This window comes from Chenopodium quinoa, unplaced genomic scaffold (assembly GCF_001683475.1).
Source record: "Chenopodium quinoa cultivar QQ74 unplaced genomic scaffold, ASM168347v1, whole genome shotgun sequence".
In the NCBI taxonomy this organism is placed as follows: Eukaryota; Viridiplantae; Streptophyta; class Magnoliopsida; order Caryophyllales; family Amaranthaceae; genus Chenopodium; species Chenopodium quinoa.
Genome location: NW_018745177.1, coordinates 3,708,239 through 3,727,796, shown reverse-complemented (window position 1 = coordinate 3,727,796; position 19,558 = coordinate 3,708,239). Strand labels below are relative to the sequence as shown.

At 34.3% G+C, this 19,558-nt stretch overlaps 1 long non-coding RNA gene across 1 annotated transcript; it reads right to left on the bottom strand.

Annotated features, from left to right (window-relative positions):
• Positions 1–9,813: 9,813 nt before the first annotated feature.
• LOC110710778 lies at positions 9,814–12,991 on the bottom strand. Its single transcript, XR_002509210.1, has 2 exons — positions 12,636–12,991; positions 9,814–10,188 (listed from the first exon to the last, which is right to left on the bottom strand). It is a non-coding gene; the product is annotated as an uncharacterized LOC110710778 (long non-coding RNA).
• Positions 12,992–19,558: the final 6,567 nt, after the last annotated feature.

Sequence of the window (19,558 nt, the reverse complement as noted above, 5' to 3'; positions counted from 1 at the left end):
CGTTCATAGGATGAAGGTTACACCCCTTAACGATCCAAGAGATCGTCAACTCCATAAGGTCATGAACCAAATAAGGGTTCGGGGATGATGGTACAAATCCAACCTAAAAGAGATTGAACCTGCCCTAATAATAGGCCTCTACTTTATTCTGCTCGTATTCATGTGCGCTTTCTGACTAACATACAATCAATAGGTTAACCCTAAACCTGTTTAATCTATGTTGGTTGAATTTAATTCACAAATAAACTATTATTGACGATCACTTGAATTATAATCATAATTAACCTAACAAGATTATTAATTATCTTATTAAGCGTGATTGCAAGTACCGATTCCCTTTAACATGCAATAAAAGCTGATCAAGCAATAACAACATAAAATAATACATATCAAGCAACATAATAAATAATCAACATCATTAATAATAATCATGTTAAAGCATAGCAAGATCCTAGGCATGATACTAACAAGATTAATAACAAACCCTAGCATGTCACTAAACAATAAAAATCAAATCTTTAGCCCTAACATGATACTAACATGAATAAATATTAGGGAAGAGAATAAAAGGCATCGCAACAATCATATTTAATATTAAAGTTACCCTAGACATGATACTAGGAATCATAATAACAATATAAACATGATTTCTACATCATAATATCAATTAATCAAATAAGTACTTACTTGGATGCCTCGTATCTCTTTCTAATAACAGAATCCACACGTTAGTAACTTCAAGGAAAATAATAATCAAAATAATTAAATTAAATAATTGAAAGAGAGATTTGGGACCAAACCATCAGAAATTAAAACCTTTCACGTCTAGGGCGAAGGCAACTTCGAATATGGTTAGGCGTATCTAGATCTTGTGAATGCGGAATTTTGTATAAAAAAAAGCAAGGAAGAAAGAATGCTAAAGAATGTTAATGAAAATTGATGAATGAATGATGTAGATGAATGCTAATTGGTGAATGATGAAGATAATTGGTGAAGACTTCAGAATAAAGAGAATTGGTGAACGATAGATGTAGATGATCCTTGAAAACGGAGTTTTTGATACGATATTTATAGAGAAAATCATCCAAAAAAGATAATTTATCAAAACAGAGTCTGAAGACCGCAAAAACACATTGGCGCCAGAACCAGTGGCTAGCGCCAGGCGCCAATGGCTGGCGTCTGGCGCCAATCCTGATTCCAGGCGCCAAGGCCTGGGGTTGGACGCCAAATCGGCTTTTAACGCGTTTTCGAAATTCTGATAAAATTCCTGTACTGGAAGATAAAATAATATAATTTCAGTCGAAAATGCTATTTGATCCAATTAAAACTCTAAAGAGTCCTAATTGAATTAAGAATGATAAAACCTTCTAGAATGTTCTAGAAGACCAAAACCATTCCTAATTGCATTAGGAATGATAAATCATATTAGGCCCTCCCCTAGATCAATGGGCCGTACTTAAAGCTCAAACCGGCCCAGTTTAGTAAATTGGCCATAACTTCCTCAATATTCATCGGAATTGGGCTTATAATATATCGTTGGAAAGGTCTTTACAAGCCCCATCCAACTACACCACTATTGGACCCATATCATGGACCAACCAAAGTGGATTAGCTGTTTTCTTAAAATAAAGTTTTCAAACACAGAGAGAAGAGAAAAGAATTAAAACTTTCCGCAACACTAGACCTTTCCACACTTTCGTTTCATTCAATCATGATTCGACGTGAAAGACACTCATCACTGGGTTTGGTTTTGGGGAGACACAAATGGGTGTCTACAGTTACCGCCACGTGTTAAAATGTTAAGGCTTTATCAAAGTATTGCAGCGGAAATCCAACTTAAATCTTAAAATAATATAATTTAGAAAACCAATAAGTCAAAGCTTAAAAATTAGAACCATAAAGGCCCTTATTAAAACCAAACCAATAATCAAAGTCCCAAAACATAATTAAAGTAGTAAAACATAAATAAGTTCAACACAAAGAACGAATACTCTCAATCACACCAATCCCTTGACAATGCGTATGTCAAATCCCCAAACTTCACATCATCAAGCTAACCTGTGCAATATTGCTCCCCAATAATACAAGTGTAATAATTGGATCATCACAGGGTCATTGAAAGGCGAAGGTCATGACCAAAAGTAAACACACAAAAGCACGCAATCAGCGAAGCTGAGTACATACAAGCTACAACGCACAAAACCTGGCATGCTCAACAACTTAAAGTAAATAAACATACAACACGAATTCAAATCAAGACTCCACACTTAAACAATTCACTCAACTCAACATACTTGCTAATCAATTTCAAACACTTGACTCTTTATATTTAATTTAATTAATTTAGTTTGGAGTAAGAAATAGACGAGGTTGTCTAATCACCAAATAATTTTGGTCCCAAATGACCATTTAAAATAAAAGTTTAGCGCGATGCAAGAATGGGCGCGACTCCATTCTCACAAAGTTAGTCTAGGATCCCATCTAACTTTCATTATAAAATAAAATGTAAATATCAAAAGAAAAGAGGACATGTTGATCAAACAAGCCTCGGAAAGCCACGGGCTACCACCGTGTACCCCAACCCATAATTGTCAATACTCTAGAAGTGCACGCTTTCTAGAGTTTTATTGCTCATCCATGTTTCACTTTACGTGATTACAATTTTAATTAATAGCCGACTCAATCAAATAGACCATACATAAAAATCATACATCAATTTACTTTTAATCTTATTTAGGACAAGGGTGATCACATCACAAATTGACTTTTAATTTCATTAAACTTCCAAATTATCCAAATTGTTGAACATAGTCAACTCACCTAGCCATTTCGGCTTAATCCACCTTTACTCAACATACTAACAATTCATGATTGAGTAATAAAATAAATAACAACCTTGTGGAATAATTAATAAATTCATCCACTTAAACCATTCAATTTCAATCCTTTAATAATCCAAATGTGGTTAACTAACCGATCCAATAAAAATATGCTTGTATCAACATTCCATACAAACAATTAATCCAATATAATTCAACATGTTTGCATCCATAATTCCATACAAACATAATCAATTCACCAAAACATGTCTCATAAAAATGAGCACATGAATTAATTAAATGTATAACCAAACAATTTTCATCCAAGTGTTCTCTAATCATGAAACTAAGTTCTTTTCTTTGGTACCTAAACATGATACTACTTACAACGAAGTACACATGTACGTACCTCGTGTAAACAATCCTTTGTGCCACTTTACTAACTAGAAATCACCTTCAATAAACTCCTCTCCTAAACCAAATAATAACATCTCAATCAATACCCAATCAATCAAATTTACAGCAATACTAACTTACTTTAAAACCTTCAAAATCCAAATCAAACAACACTTTAAAACCTTCCCTTTAGTTAAAATTAAAGGCTTATATATAGTTCTTTAAATTTTCTTCATAAAAACCTTAAAATACACTCCTATACATGAAATTACAGCAAGTTAAAAGTCTAATAAAAATCTGAAAATTATTTAAAAACCCCTAATAATCTCCCTTTTTAATGGGTGATTAAACCCTCTTTATAAAACATCAAAAGTAGTACTTAGAAACTATTTCCAACACTTAAAAATTCAATAAAAACATATATTTATGCTTAATTAACTTTAAACATAATAAATTTTATTAATCAAACCCAAGGATAATATTTTAAGTATAAAAAAAACTTCGTTAAAATCAAAAACTGCCCGAAAATCATATTTAAAGCATGAATTTGGCTGCATAATAACAGTGGCCAAGATTAGTAACGATAATAACAGTGGCTGCAAAGGGAAGAAGAACGACTATCCTTCTTCTTCCTAAAACACCTACTCTAGTAACAGTGTTGGTACTTTCGACCTTAATGAGATCTTAGCCATGGAAAATCGAGGATTTAGAAAGCAACAAAAAAAGGATTTTTACCCCTATTGGAATTAGCTACGATGACGCTTTCGATCGACTCCATGCCAAAGGACTCATTACGCCTATTGGACCTCTTCAAGATCCCCCTCTGGAGAAGAGGTTTCCTAGTTGGAATCCAAATATGCGCTGTAAGTACCATCAAGGTAGGGGTCATGCCACTGAGAGCTGTTGGAAGCTAAAGGAGGCTATCCAGCATTTGATTGATAATAACGAGCTTCCCATACCTCCAGTTAACAAGAAGAGCGAGTGATGATAAAGCAAACAACACAAGACAAGAGGCGAGCTTCAACGACGAGATTCCATGACATCTTTTTTCTTTTCTTTTTATTTTTTCCTTTCCCCAATAAGTCTAGCATAGACACCTTTTTTTTCTCTTAGATTAATTTTGTAGATTCTTTCTTTTTTCCCTTTTAATAAAATGAGCATTTTATTCTCTTACATATGATCATCACATTGCATTGCAAAAAAAAAAAAAAAAAAAAAAAAAAAAAAAAAAAAAAAACCATGTCAAACTAAGCACAAGGTATACCAATGATTTGAGGCACCCCTTGTAGCCACATCATGTTACCTTTCACCCTTCAATTATACATCCTTTTTTGGTAAACCACTTTGAGCCTCGTCTAACGATAGACCCTTTATTTTTTCAACCCATATCTACCTAACTTTGGGATGGGATTGTGTGCAACTTATGCAATTTTCAAAAAAAAAAAAATTGAGTGACTTCAAAAGATCAAAATAAATAAAATAAGAAAAAAAATATAATAAAGTGTACAAAAGGGCAAGTGTTCCAATGTCTTTGACAAGAACATGTCTCCGATATGATCACGTCTCAGATTGCGTCTCTTATCGAGTGCTCGGTACCGTGCCTGAGAAACATGAATGTCAAGTGAGTGATAGACCGCATGATCGGGATTGCCCAAACTTATAAAAATAAAATAAATTCTAAAGCAAAAAAAAAAAAAGGAGAAAAAAGAGCTAAAAAAAGAGAAGCAAGCCTCAAGCATAAAAATATAGAGATTCAAAAGCAAGGTTGCACACCTTGGGGGCTTATAGAGGGTCTTGAGCTTTTATCCCCTTCTTCTATAACCTTTAGCCTAACCACGTTACAACCCTTAAAAAGACCTTTTTGAGGTATACACATACTTGTGCGAGGTTCGGCTAGAGCTACGTTCGGCCTGATTCCTAACGGATACGTAGGCAACCTCACATCGAGGTGCGGCCGTAATAAACATGCATTCATATTTACATTCACAATTGATCATATCAAGGGATCCCCTGTGCTCATCCCTATTCACTTAGAGCTAGACTTGGGGGCTTGATCCCTACATCATTAGCTTACCTAGCCTAAGAGTCACCACCATTTGACTCTTTTAAAAAATATTATCTTTCCACACACTTAGCCCTTGCGGCCTAACTTTAGTGTCACTTTCACACACTACACAGATACATGACCAAATATACTTTCCCTTAGGAACCCTTTGTCATGAAATCTTAACACAACGTTGAAGCATGTATTGTCATATCAAAATCACTCATCAATCATAATCATCATTGCATCGAAGTATGAAGTGCTTAGCCTCCGCGCCTAAGTTACCTAAATACTTTCATTATCGAGTCAACTAGGATAGTCTAAGATGTTACAATCCTTGTACTGTGAGAAAAAACATTTGACTAAGCTCATTCAACATGCACCTTCAAAAAATTCACTTCGATTCTTTTTCGGGAGAAAGTCGGTACCCTCCACAAAAATTACGGAAAATTTTTGCTTTTTTTTTTTGCATTTTTGAGTCACACAATCATAATACAATGCACACACGGGTCATGAGTCACACGTGTCATTTCACTTCGAGTCGAGTCAACCTCAAGTCTATTAGAACGAGTCAAGTTCATACCTTGAGTCACGACAAGTCAATGAGTCAAGCGACGTTAAACCTTAGGTCAACCCTAAGATAATTAAAGAGATTAGCAAAATTCTATACTTAAAAATAAATGCAGGTGCAGCAGAATAGGGAAGACCCTACTCCAGCGCCAGATGACAACATCTGGCGTCTGGCAGCAGGTTTTAGCGCCTGGCGCTGGATCCCAGCGTCTGGCGACAGAGCCAATTCTTGGCGCCAGAGATATTTCAGCAGCGAAAGAGCTCGAAGCCTCTCAGAAAGGTGATTTCAACCTCCTACAGCAATTTCGGGTTCCTTGGTACGCCAGTTAGCCCCTATGAGCAATTTGACATGATTAAGTAGTCGGTTTGATTACAATCGCAATAAATGATCAACCTGACGAAATATCGTCTCACTTAGCTTAAAGCGCCTAAGTGTTGGCTCATCACGGAGACACCGACATAATGGTTCGCAAGCAGCAAACCGCCGATGTACTGGCATAACGGAAGCAAAGTTCAAGCGAGCTTTAGAGATCGACAAGCGTTGGTCTTCAGAAATTTTTCTTCGGATTCTTATCATTAAAGCTCTTTGTTCAGAGACGCGTGGACATTTCTTTCAAGCTCTTTTGCTCCAGAGACGCGTGGACATATAAAAAAAAAGAGAAGCTCTTTGTTCAGAGGCACGTGAACATATCTAAAAAAAAGCTCTTTGTTCAGAGTGGAGTGAACATCGGAACAGCAAGATGGCGTTCCCTAGATTGTGGAGAGTTGCCACAAACAACTAAAGGTGATTTCAAGCGAATTTGTCTTCGATCATGTTCCCTTAGACGTGGAAGATGGACACAAAGAGAAAGAGGATCGTTTCAAGCGAAGAAATCTTCAATATTGGAAGCAGTTACAAGCATAACGGTTTTCAAGCGGGATGACATTCTCTTGGCAGGAGGTCGTCAAAATAACAGCAATGCGGCAACAAATCGGTTACCTTCAGAGACGTATGCTCGACGGTGCAAGATACGCGTTTCTTAACTCTTTTATCTGTTTAACTAACGCTAGTTTGTAGGCATTGGCGTTACAAGAGTGATTCAGGATCGCAGAACGTTCTGAATCATTCTCCGTCCATGTCGATACTTTGACTTTTGTTTTCGAAACTTGTGTTTCTCCAAACTCAGTCAAAGTGGGGGCTTCAGTAGACACCCATTTGTGTCTCCCCAAAACCAAACCCAGTGATGAGTACCTTTCACATCGAATCATAATCGAATGAAGTGAAAGTGTGGAAAGTCTAGTGTTGCGGATAGTTTTAATTTCTTTTCTCTTCTCTCTGTTTTTGAAAACTCATTTTAAGAAAACAGCCAATCCAGTTTGGTTGGTCCATGATATGGGTCCAATATTAGTGTAGTTGGATGGGGCTTGACAAGGGCTTTCCAACGATATATTATAAGCCCAATTCCGATAAATATTGAGGAAGTTATGGTCAATTTACTGAACTGTGCCCGGTTTGAGCCTTATATGCGGCCCAATAATCTAGGGGAGGGCCTAATATAGATTTATCATTCCTAATGCAATTAGGAATGGTTTTAGTCTTCTAGATTCTTCTAGAAAGTGCTTTTCATTCCTAATTCAATTAGCATTGATAAATTGACTTTTGTTGACTTTTTAGAGTTTTAATTAGAATCAAAGAACATTGTTTAAGGAAAATACGAATTTATCCTCCTGTACGGCAATTTTTATCTGATTTTAAGAAAACGCGTGGATTTCTGAGTCAGCGCCAAACGCCAGCTGTAGCGCCTGACGCTAGACTTGGCGACTGGTGCCAACCTTAGCGTCTGGCACTAAGGTCAGCGTCTGGCGCCAACTCGGTTTTTTGCGTCAGATTTCTGTTTTTGATATTTTATCTTTTTGGCTGATTTTCTTTATTTATAGCGTCGTAAAAACTCCGTTTTGATTAATCAATTCTCACAACTCTCATTAAGACTCTCTTGATTACTCTCTCTCTCTCTCTTTTCTAGACTAGCCTTTTCTCAAATATAAAAATTTCGCATTCATTAGATCTAGATACACCTAGCCATATTCGAAGTTGTCTTCGCCCTAGACGTGAAAGGTTTAATTTCTGAGGGTTTGGTCTCAAATCTCTCTTTCAATTATTATTTAATTTAATTGTTTGATTATTATTTTCCTTGAAGTTACTAACGTGTGTATTTTGTTATTAGAAAGAGGTACGAGGCATCAAAGTAAGTGCTTTAATTGTTTAATTGATATTATGATATAATTGATATTATGATATAGAAATCATGCTTAGATTGTTATTTTGATTCCTAGTATCATGTTAGGATGTTTTCCTTAATTTGATGTTTAGGGTGACAACAATAAATTTCTAGTATCATGTCTAGGGTAACTGTAATATCAAGCATGATTAAAAGTATGATGCCTTTTATATTCTTCCTAATATTTTTGATTGCTAGTATCATGTTAGGGTTAAAGTTTTGATCTTTAATGTTTAGTGACATGCTAGGGTTTGTTATTAATCTTGTTAGTATCATGCCTAGGATCTTATTATTATTATGCTTTAACATGATTCATGATTATTTTTATAATTGTTTTGATTATGATTATAATTTTATGATTGTTATAATTATTATTATGATGATTATTTATTATATTGCTTGATATATTTATTTGTATTGCTTGATCACGCCTTTTATGCATGTTTAAAGGGAATTTGTACTTGTAATCATGCTTAATAAGATAATTGATAATCTTGTTAGGGTTAATTTGATTATAATTCAAGTGATCGTCAATAATAGATATATTTGTGCATTAATATTCAACCAACATAGATAAACAGGTTTAGGGTTAATCCTATTGATTGTAATGTTAGTCAGAAAGCGCACATGAATACAATCAGAATAAAGTAGAGGCCTATTATTAGGGCAGGTCCAATCTCTTTTAGGTTGGATTTGTACTTTCATCCCCGAACCCTATTTGGTTCTAGACCTTATGGAGTTGACGATCTCTTGAATCGTTAAGGGGTGTAACCTTCACCTCGTGAACGCTTTACAAGTTCCTAAAAAAACTTGTTGGCGACTCTTTTGCTCTATCTTCTTTCCCTTTGGACGCCACCGTATTTTAGTGTATGATCACAGTGGGGTTCAAGCTAGGGGATTAACGCTTGAAATATTCCCCACAGCTATATATATGTATGATTGTATTATATACTTCATATCATAATAAAGTTTAATTATTATGCGCGTTGAAGATGAACAATGTTATACAAATCAAACTAACACTAGTACAAAACTAACCTTAGGTAACATCCAAAAAGTGTTACATAAAGTAGTAAAAGTGTTATTATAGACAATAGGTAACACTTTATTGGGTGATACTTCCGCCCATGTTCCCTAAGGTCTTTTGTAACACTTTGGGTAATGTATGGTAACACTTTCAATAGTGATACTATAAACCCTCTTATGTAACACTTTTTATATTACTAGTATCATTTTTGAAGTGTTACTTTTTATTTCTTATGTAACACTTACTTATCTTTAGTAACATTTTAACATCATATAGTATCAATTTATCCGACATTATGTATCACTTTTTGAACTAATGGAACACAATGTTGATTATTAAGTAACATTTTTCAATCATCTTTTGACATATATAGTAGCACTTTATTCGACATTATATAACACTTTATGCAAACTTCTTCTTATGCAAACTTCTTCTTCTTCTTCTTCTTCTTCTTCTTCTTCTTCTTATTATTATTATTATTATTATTATTATTATTATTATTATTATTATTATTATTATTATTATTATTATTATTATTATTATTATTATTATTATTATTATTATTATTATTATTATTATTATTATTATTATTATTATTATTATTTAAAAATGCGGTTTTTTTAAAAATGTATAAATATAATATTAAAATTGAAAACAATTAACCATGATTGTGAAATTAATATTTACGATAGACAATAATTTGAATGGATATAATTTCATATTTTCTTGTAAAAAAATCCATATACAATCAAATAATCCAAACTAAACGAAAAGCCGACTTTGTTTCTAGACCACCAAATTCAAAAACAGAAAGAGCAAAATAGCAGTCAACGTAGTTACAACACACAACATTATTAATAGTAGACAGCAACAACAGCTAGCCAGCTAGCAGGTCAACAAATAGCGATAGCAGCAAACGATAGCAGCATTCAGCAGAAATAGTGACAACAGTAACACTGACAGCAGCAACAGCAGTAATGCAGAGAGCTCCGACTTTTCAATCTTGAAAAAAAACATTTATCTAAGTTAATCTTGTACTCCGCAGTATCTATCGATCTCCCCAAACATCAGCAGCTACAAAATATGCAAATGTGTCAGTGTTACTATTGATCCTATATATGTGAGAAAGCATCAAATATCAAAGAACCAAAAATAAAGCATTCATGAAAATCATTAAAAGTATCACATGAGTTTTTAACAATTAGTATTGAGGCCAAGAATATAGATACATTAGCACATTCTTATAAACTACTACTTATATAATTCACACACACACACATATATATATATAAAAACTTGAATATAGATACAACCGCATTATTATCCTTCAAATTAAAGAGAAAATGATACGTCAACCATTCAATGAAACAACATAAACCCCATCAAATTAGTTACCATCAAATTAGTTATAAGGCAGCAAGGTACAGTGAACCAGACTAATCAAACACCACCAGTCTTCCGAATCCCTGATCAGCGAACGTCTCATAGTTGGTGTTCAGTGTGTTGAAAAGGGGGAAATATGTGGTGTATAATGCAAGATTTTCGTTATATCCTAAGTTGAATGAGAACCTTCCACTCGAGTAATTCTTTCTAAAAAAAACTTGCAATGAGTCGGTTGCCTTGATTCAGCGCCTGGTAGGCAAAAGAGTGTCGGTTGGCTCATCAAAGCTTTGCCAAAGTACAGCAGAAGCTCGATCCATCAGCACGAAGTTTCCAGTGTCGAGCATAGATGCAGAGGCAAGTGTCACTCCTCTGCTGCTGCCAGCCAACAGCCCAGCTCTCCATACCTTGCGCCCACTTGGGTTAGTAAGTATCAAGCTTCTTGCAGTAAGTTCTACTTTCGAACCCCTGGGTACTGGAATTTCTCTGTTGGAAGACCAAGTTATGGTCCTTTCGGGTATTCTATTGAACCATATGGCTAACAGAAAACTTCTAGACTCTATCTTCTGAAACCCGAAAGCAAAGTCTTTGGAGGGAGATACCCAAGGCTAAGAGATATCCCCAACAATAAGGGATGAGCCCAAGGTTATGTTGTTGTAACTTTGAGCCGAGATAACGAAGCACATTAGAAAAGAAAAACATATATAACAAGGTAATTTTACTGATAAAACCATGGTGATACTTTTGTTATTACAGCAGAAAAAAAAATGCAGCAAGCTTTGTTTATTTTAGCTCTACTTTATTAATTAAAGCATGTTATTCATGGTACATATCATATACAGTGGGTATGGACAACCCATTTATGAAAGTTAAAATTTATAAAAGTATGTAGATGTATGTCATTTTTCAAGTCCAGTGAAAATTAAGGCTCAAAATTGTTTTCAGAAGGTTGGACCAATTTAAATCATGCGCCATTCTAAATTGACTTTGCTCAAATAATATTAGGTTTGGAATTTGGAAAGTTGATAAATTCGTCGAAGAAGATCAGTTGGAATTTGTAAAAAGAAGCTACCACTCACAAATTGGAAATATGACAGTTCTGCCTGGTGGTGTTCGATCAGTCTGGTCCATTGTCCACAAATTTCCTCCCTCAATGTAAGCTCCTCAACCTATTTCCCAAGCTGCCTTATAACTGAAATACACTATGATGCCAATAGTATCCCTCCCACCCCAAGGTTAGTCTATTACACCTATCTAAGTGGTTAAGTTATTAGTAAAACTCAAGAAAAGGAGCAGTTTCATAAGATAAAGTAATGTTTTTTGTTTGAGCACTGTACCAATAGAGGGAAATTCAAAGTTGTAGATACAACAGTAGTGGCGGATGTAAAAGTAAAATTTTGAATCCATCATTAAAAATTTTGAATCCATCATTTCGGAGCTTTGTCGCATCTTATCAAAAACCCGACGAGATTTCTCTAAAAACCCAAAACTCACATACATGTAAAGCAAATCGTTATGAGAAAACCCATCATTTAACAATTTGAGCATGAATTTTCTTGCCTTCTAAAATCCAATTATTAATGCGACGAGCTCTAACAAGAGAAGGATACGTGAAATTGTTAGGCAAAACAGAGTCCTACAACATTTGTAAGTACAAAATCAAGCATTCCCTATCCAAATAGAATTGCAAACAAGTAATAACCCCTGATTAAGGTGTTGTATATAGAAGCATCTGGTTGGGGCATTTTATCAAACAGTTGGTGGGCATAAACCAAATCACCAGATTCCAACAAAGCACAAAACGTGATAGCTCTACCCATTACATCAGAGTACAAAACAATAAGTTCAATAACCAACTAATCAAGACTACAAAGTACCAATTTTTACCAAATAAAGTTCAATTCAATTCAACTTTTCAACACCACAATGAACATATTGAACAACCTTGTCAAATTACTGTGAAGATTATGAAATTATAAAAGACTAAAATTATAATTAATTAAGTAATAACACAATAATGAACAATAAATCAACAATTCAGTTCAATTTAATCAATCAAATGACTGAAATTATACATAATTAAAATTAAAACTAAATAACAAATTAAATAGTTCATAATTTAAATTTTAATACAATAATACCTTGCTCAGTTGCTATGCTTCAATCGGTGGTCACTCCGGTCAGTGAGGCGGCGCGGCATGAAGGAGAGTGAGGACTGGTGGTCTGGTGGTCACAGATCTACAGACTACAACAAAAAGGTGCGCTGGTGCTTGGTTATCGTCGTAGATGGTGGCTGATGCTTACTACGGCAGTGGTACGATGCTTGGTGGTCGCCGATCAAAATGATGTGAGAGAGACAAAGCGGGAGTTAGGGTTGTGACGCTTGAGACTTTGAGTTTCGTTTGGTTTTGTTCCGTTGTCGCTCTTCGCTTTTTATGGTTTTGCCTTGTTTCGTTTTTGGCATTTTGTTTTGCCTTGTTTCTTTTCCTCTTTTATTTTTTCAATAAACTTTATTTTATTTTGAAGCAGGTAAAAAGTTTTGATAAGAAAAAAGAAATTAAAAAAAAAACACAAAGTGTTACAACCAAGTGATACATAATATCAAAGTGGTACAAGAAAGTGCTACATAATTTTAAAGTGTTACAAAAAATGTGACCTAATACCACAATGTTACAAAAGTGTTACGTAAAAATCAAAAAATCATGAATTTGTTTAAGTGTTACCAAAGGGTGTTACTTAAGCCCAATTTTGTACTAGTGTAATAATAGAGTGCATGAGTATTTTCTTCCTAAGATAAGCATTGTTTCTATATATGTGATTCCCAAGAATTCTTCCAAGTTCCAACACCAAAGGACCAAAGGTTAGATATATGCATTACTTGCTACTCCAATGTAAAACATTATCCAACATTTACTTTGACAAAAAGAGGCTAACTTGTGTAATAAATACTTTATACAATAATAGCATGTACTTTTTACAACAAAAGTAACGTATTTTATACAAAACTTGCTTTTGGGACCGTTCTACACACAGGATGTGTATAAGTTATTATTTTTAATACAAAAATCATTTAAAAAATTAACTTTTACAGTCTATAAAGAACATTAGCATGCATGGTAGTTCATGTCTAAATTTTTTTTTTTTAAAAAAAGCATGCATGGTTATAGACACCTAAAAATGTCTCCCCAAAACCAAACCCGATGATGAACAACCTTTCACCGTCATTATCGGTCGGTTTGAGTATTTAATCATTCTCTCTTCCTCTCTTTTACACCAAAAAATCATTCTCTCTCTCCCTACACCAAAAATCATTTTCTTCTCCCTCTTTAGTCTAATTTCTAGCCTTATTATTCTTCCATAATACTTCCCCTAAGCACTCCAAGGAGTCCATACTTGACCCGAGGTTCCGTCCTTAAACCAAGGCGTGAAAGGCATAATTAACTGAGGGTTTGGACCGAATTAAATATACATTAATTTAATTTAATTTTTATTTGATTTATATTTTTATTGAAGTTACTAACAGTTTATTCATGATGTAGCAATTCAAGAAAACGCGGAAAGTGAGTAATTAATCACTTAATTACTCTTATTTTTATTTTTGTTGCTAGTATCATGATTAGGTTAATTTATATTTGATTGACAAACGTTATTATTGTTAAATTGCTTCCAATATTAATGTTTATTTTATTATACTTATTGATCACCATATTGCATGTTTAAAGGGAATATGTAATTGAAAATCACGCCTAATAAGATAATTTGGACAGCCGACTTAGGATCCTTTTTAATCTTATTGTTAATCAAGTGATCATTAATATATTAGAATTATGTGTTGCATTAATATTAAACCAATGTAGCATAATAATAGTTTGGAGCAAATTAAATCTTTGTTTGCATGCCTTTGAGATCGCAGGAATAACTTTTCACTATAAGAATCGAGTAGAGGCCAATACGGGCGAATGTGACTTCATGACTCACTTCGTACCATCATCCCCAATCCTACTTTCATGGTTCCAAACCATATGGAGTTAGTAATCTCATGGATTATGAATGGGGTGTAACCTTCACGGGTCAATCGTTGTTTCCTTTCGTTGTCCCTTAATCGTGGTTGCCTTTTATGATCTGTGAACGGTTTACAAGTTCCTTATAAACTTGTTGGCGGCTCCTTACTTTGCTTTGTCCCTAATCGTATTATGTCAATTCCCACTTCCTATGAGTGTCAAGCATATTCACAACATGCTTTAACGTAGGCGCACTTCGAAAGACACCTACAATGGTAGTTATATAAAATCAAATAACTGAACACCAAATGGTTACACAATTACACTTTTATGTTTCTATTCATTCAAAATTTCTTACTTTGAGATCTAATTTATATCCTTGCAATCACCATTTTCATTGTAGCACAGTTTTTGTACAACGTTTTTAGAGATATTTTTGTGTCAATTATATAAGGGGAGTTTAGATGATGTATAAAATGCTTAATTAGATATTAGTAGAGGAAATATCGGTAGATGATAAAGGGTCAATGATTTAAATAACACATTTAATTTAATTGAATTTGAATGATGGATGGAGAAGAGGAAAAGATTAAAAAATTCAACATGTTGAATTTAGGGCAAGTTACAAAATTATAAGAGCTATTAGTACATAAATGGGGGAAGATGAAAAAGTTTTACATTAAGTCAATAACTAATGACATATAATGAAGGTTAATAAAATAAAAGGATTATAAAAAAATAATGTAAAAGAAAATGACATGTGACAAATTATTAACAAAATATAGAAAGAATGAAAGACATGTGGCAACTAGGGTTTGTGTTTTTAAATACCAAGTATAGATATAGATGTCCCAAAATTGTAATTAATTGTATTGTGGCACAATTGTCCACATTGGTGCTAAAAGCCTAAACTACAAGGTGCGATTATTGTAGCACAATTGTAATCTACTAATCCACTAAGCATTGAGGTGCTATAAATACTTCAACAATCCAACTCACCTCTATTCTAAAGCTAAGTGCATTACCACAAGGTATGTGATTTTTTATGCAATTTATTGAATACAAAATATTAATATATATCAAGTGTCATATGAACAATAAATTTAATTACAAGAAAATTAAATCATAAATTACATTGCAAATTAATAATCAGTTCCAAATAATAATATGGGGCATCACCCGGACCCAAAACCCAATTAATGTATAATTCGTGGTTATGATTTTAAAGTACATGTGGTATGTTGACTTAGAAATGCAGGTCTCTTATGAGTTATGACATGTTGTATTATTGTATATACTACACTTTTCTTTCTTTTTTTTTTTATATAAAAATTGTATTTTTCTTCATCATTACTTCTATATAAAAATATTTTAAATTAATAATCTAAGAACAATTCCATGCTGTATAGGAGCCATATTGAAGCAATTGGATTCTAGATTGAAATCTTTTTTCTATTTATGTAAAATTGTGCTCCACTGCTCCAACACTAACTGTAACAATATTTGAACTCATTTAACTAACGCTTCTGGTCTGCTACAATTTTCATGTCTATCATAATGTCATGCTCTTTTAAATATGCAGTTATTTGTCTTCTTTGGATGCCCAATTGACATCACATACATGTGTCTAAGAGATTGATGAAAAGAGACACAACTGAAACTTTCGTATGAAAGATTGATAATGCAAAGAAAAAAGGAGTTATAGACCTTTGTTCAGTCCAAAGTGTGTTCTTTTCAATCTATATTTGTTTTCGATCTATACTTTGTATTAGTTAATGTGAGAAACGTACATCTTCAAATATTCAATAAGTAAAGTACTTGTATTAATCAACCAAAAATAAAATATTGTGTGCATTTAAAACTGCTCTTTGCGCTCAAAGGGTAAACAATATTTTCATAAAGTAAAGGAAGTGAAGATATTTTTAGGAATGATTCATCTTCAAAGGTCATGCATACTGTACCTAATATTAGAGCTGACAAAAGCTGACACGACACTACAACGCGATATAAATCGGATATGAAAAGAGCGAGTTAGCGTCTACGATTTATGACTTGATTAATAAAGTGGGTTAACATGAAGACACGTTTTGTTTAGTTAAACGGTTTTAAGTTACTATAGAAGTTTTTTAACCCATTTATTTTCGAACATGAATGAACACAACATAACATGAGTTAAGACAATATTTGGTGATCAAGTTTTCACATTTATCACCATTTGGCCTGGTGATTAACTTTTTTGACATTGCGGTTTGGTGATTGAGGTCAAATTTTTTATGGTTTTAACTCACCTGAGTATTGTTTAACTCACCTTTAACCATACTAAAACTTAATCACCTCCAAAAAACATGATCACCTCATTTAAAAACATAATCACCTGTCAGAATTAAGTTTAGATTTATTTATAAAATTTGTGTTTCCAAAAAAAACTAGTCATTACTCAATACAAATTGAATGCCTTCTTCTTAACAACAGAAACAGAACAATATCAAAAAACAACTTCACCATAGTCCATTGCAGCGCTTCAAAAATCACAGGAAATCACAGCCTTTTAATTTTTTTTTTTTAATCCTGCAAGAAGAACATTCAACAAAACTGGTTATGGAAAGATCCAATATTTTTTTTGATTGCAATAGAAGGCCAGTACAAAGAGTATCAAAGACAGTGAAATATTCTTTCATGAGATTTCTTATATGCCCCAAATACAACCAAACTGATAGCTGCAATTTTTACAAATGGATTGATAACCAACATGATGCAGAAATTGAATATGAATTGATTATTATGCTGAAAAGGAATATGGAATTGGAGGAAGAAGCAACTGAAATCAGGAAGAAATTTAATATACAAAGTGCTGTAATATTATTTTTAATAGTTACCTTGGTTATTGTAATTCTATTTAAGTGATGCAGTAGATCAGATTCATCAAGTAGTCCCACTATGTGTTTGAGTAGCATCCATGTACTTAAATTTCAAAGAAATAAAAATGTTAGTATTATTAAACTGGTGCATTTGTGAGTATATTTAACTGATTTTGCTTACCACTCCCATTCTCTAATAACCATTGGGGTATGTGTACAGCCTATCTAATCCCCCTATTGTGCATTGATATGGTGGTATGTGAATGTTGAGTGGTCTGTGACTATTATGACTGTTGAGTGATTTGAGTAGTTGTTGCTTGGTGATACTCATGCCCTTCCTGCCTGTTTGTGTTTGATGAAACTGATGCAGTTGCCTGAGGACAGGTCTTCTTGTTGTGGCCTGTCTGTCTACAAATGCTGCATTTATGATGATGACCTTGTCTTGTGAGCCTTTATCCTTGAGCCTCTCCAGCTGGTTGTCTCCTCTTTTGCTTTGGTCTATGCTGAATTTTTTTGAAGTGAGGAGCTATTATAGGTGGGTAATTTGACTGTGGCCATTTATTTGGACTATTCAAAGGCTCAAGGGGTAATCATAAGCCTTCAAATAGGTGTTCTTACAATACCAATGGCTAACATAGTGTCTAGGGACCTCCATAGCCTTCCATATTGCAGTGACAGCATGCTTGCAAGGATACCCCCTAAGTTGCCATGCATTGCAACTGCATGTTCTATCAAGTAAACTCACCACATACCTAAGTTGAGTGCCCCCCCTCCCTAACACCATATGAGAAGTTTCCATCCCAGTAAGCCACCCACCCTCTTGCAGCCACCTTTGATCTCTCTAATGCCTTTTGGATTCTAGGGCAAATGGGGATGTCTTTTCTAATCATGAAGTCTCTTTTCCTATGCAATCTTTCCATGATCCCCTCCCTTATGTCCTCTAACATGGTGATTATAGGTTTATGCCTAGAAGATAGAATGTATGCATTGAATACCTCATTCATGTTGTTGTCTATGCTGTCACAAGTTGGTTGTGTTGTTTGGTAAGTCCTTCCCCATTTCTTGTAATTCCTGTTCAGCAAATCTGTTCCAGCTTCAGCATTTATCTTAGAGAATGTTTCCATATTTGCATTGAAATCATTCTCTGTAGTTCTCTTTGCTATCTTCCAAAAACCTTTCCCATACTCAAGACCCCCTCCAAATTTGCTCCTAAAATTGCAGTAGACATGTCTTGCACAAACTCTTGTCTCTACATCAGGCCAAACATTTGATATAGCCTTTAGAAGTCCCTTTTGTTGGTTACTCATGTTTGTGTAGCCATAGCAATTCATTGTCCCCAAGTCAACTACTAGTAGCTCTAGGAACCATTCCCAACTATATCAGTGTTTTCAACCTTCACACATGCCCAAGCTATGGGAAACATTTGATTGTTTCCATCCTTCTCCATAGCCACAAGTAGTTGGCCACATATGGACCTTTCAAAAAACAACCATCAATCCCAAAAAAAGGTCTACAACCTACCAAAAAGCCCTTTTTAATGGAATCAAAACAAATATATAGCCTTTGAAATTGCCCTTGATTCAGTCCAAACTTGATTGTGTTCAAAGAATTTGCTCTTTTGATTTCTTCTGCATATCTGTGTAGAAGAGAGTAATGTTGTTTGTACTCCCCTAAGATAAGTTCCTGACCTATTTTTCTTGCCTTAACTGCCAACCAGGGACTCACCTTAACCCAAAGCATCTTTTGTGTTCCTAGTAAACACTAAATCTCTTCCCATGCTTACACTATAGTTGGTTAATGCCTTCCTAAACTCAACAGCACCCTCAAATTGTTGTCCTAAGAAGAAATGCCCCACATCATCAGGCCTCAGTGTCAACATATGAGCAGAATGAGTCAATGTCTTCCTCTTCTTCTGTTTGGGGTTGCTAGGAAGTAAGTGACCATAATCTTCCTCATCTGACTCATGAGGACTGTCAGGACAGTCACTGTCACTTTCTTCACACATATCATCATCACTAAGATCCCCTGCATTAAGGGAGGCCACTTCTTTATCCAATTCCTTTTCCTTTTTATTATGGAGGAGCAAATCCTCTCTTGCCTTCTGAACTTCCTCATCAGACTGGTCACTACCCTCATCATCATAGTCGATTTCATCATCAACTTGGTTTTCTACATATTCACTCCCATGTTGCCCCAAAAAAGATT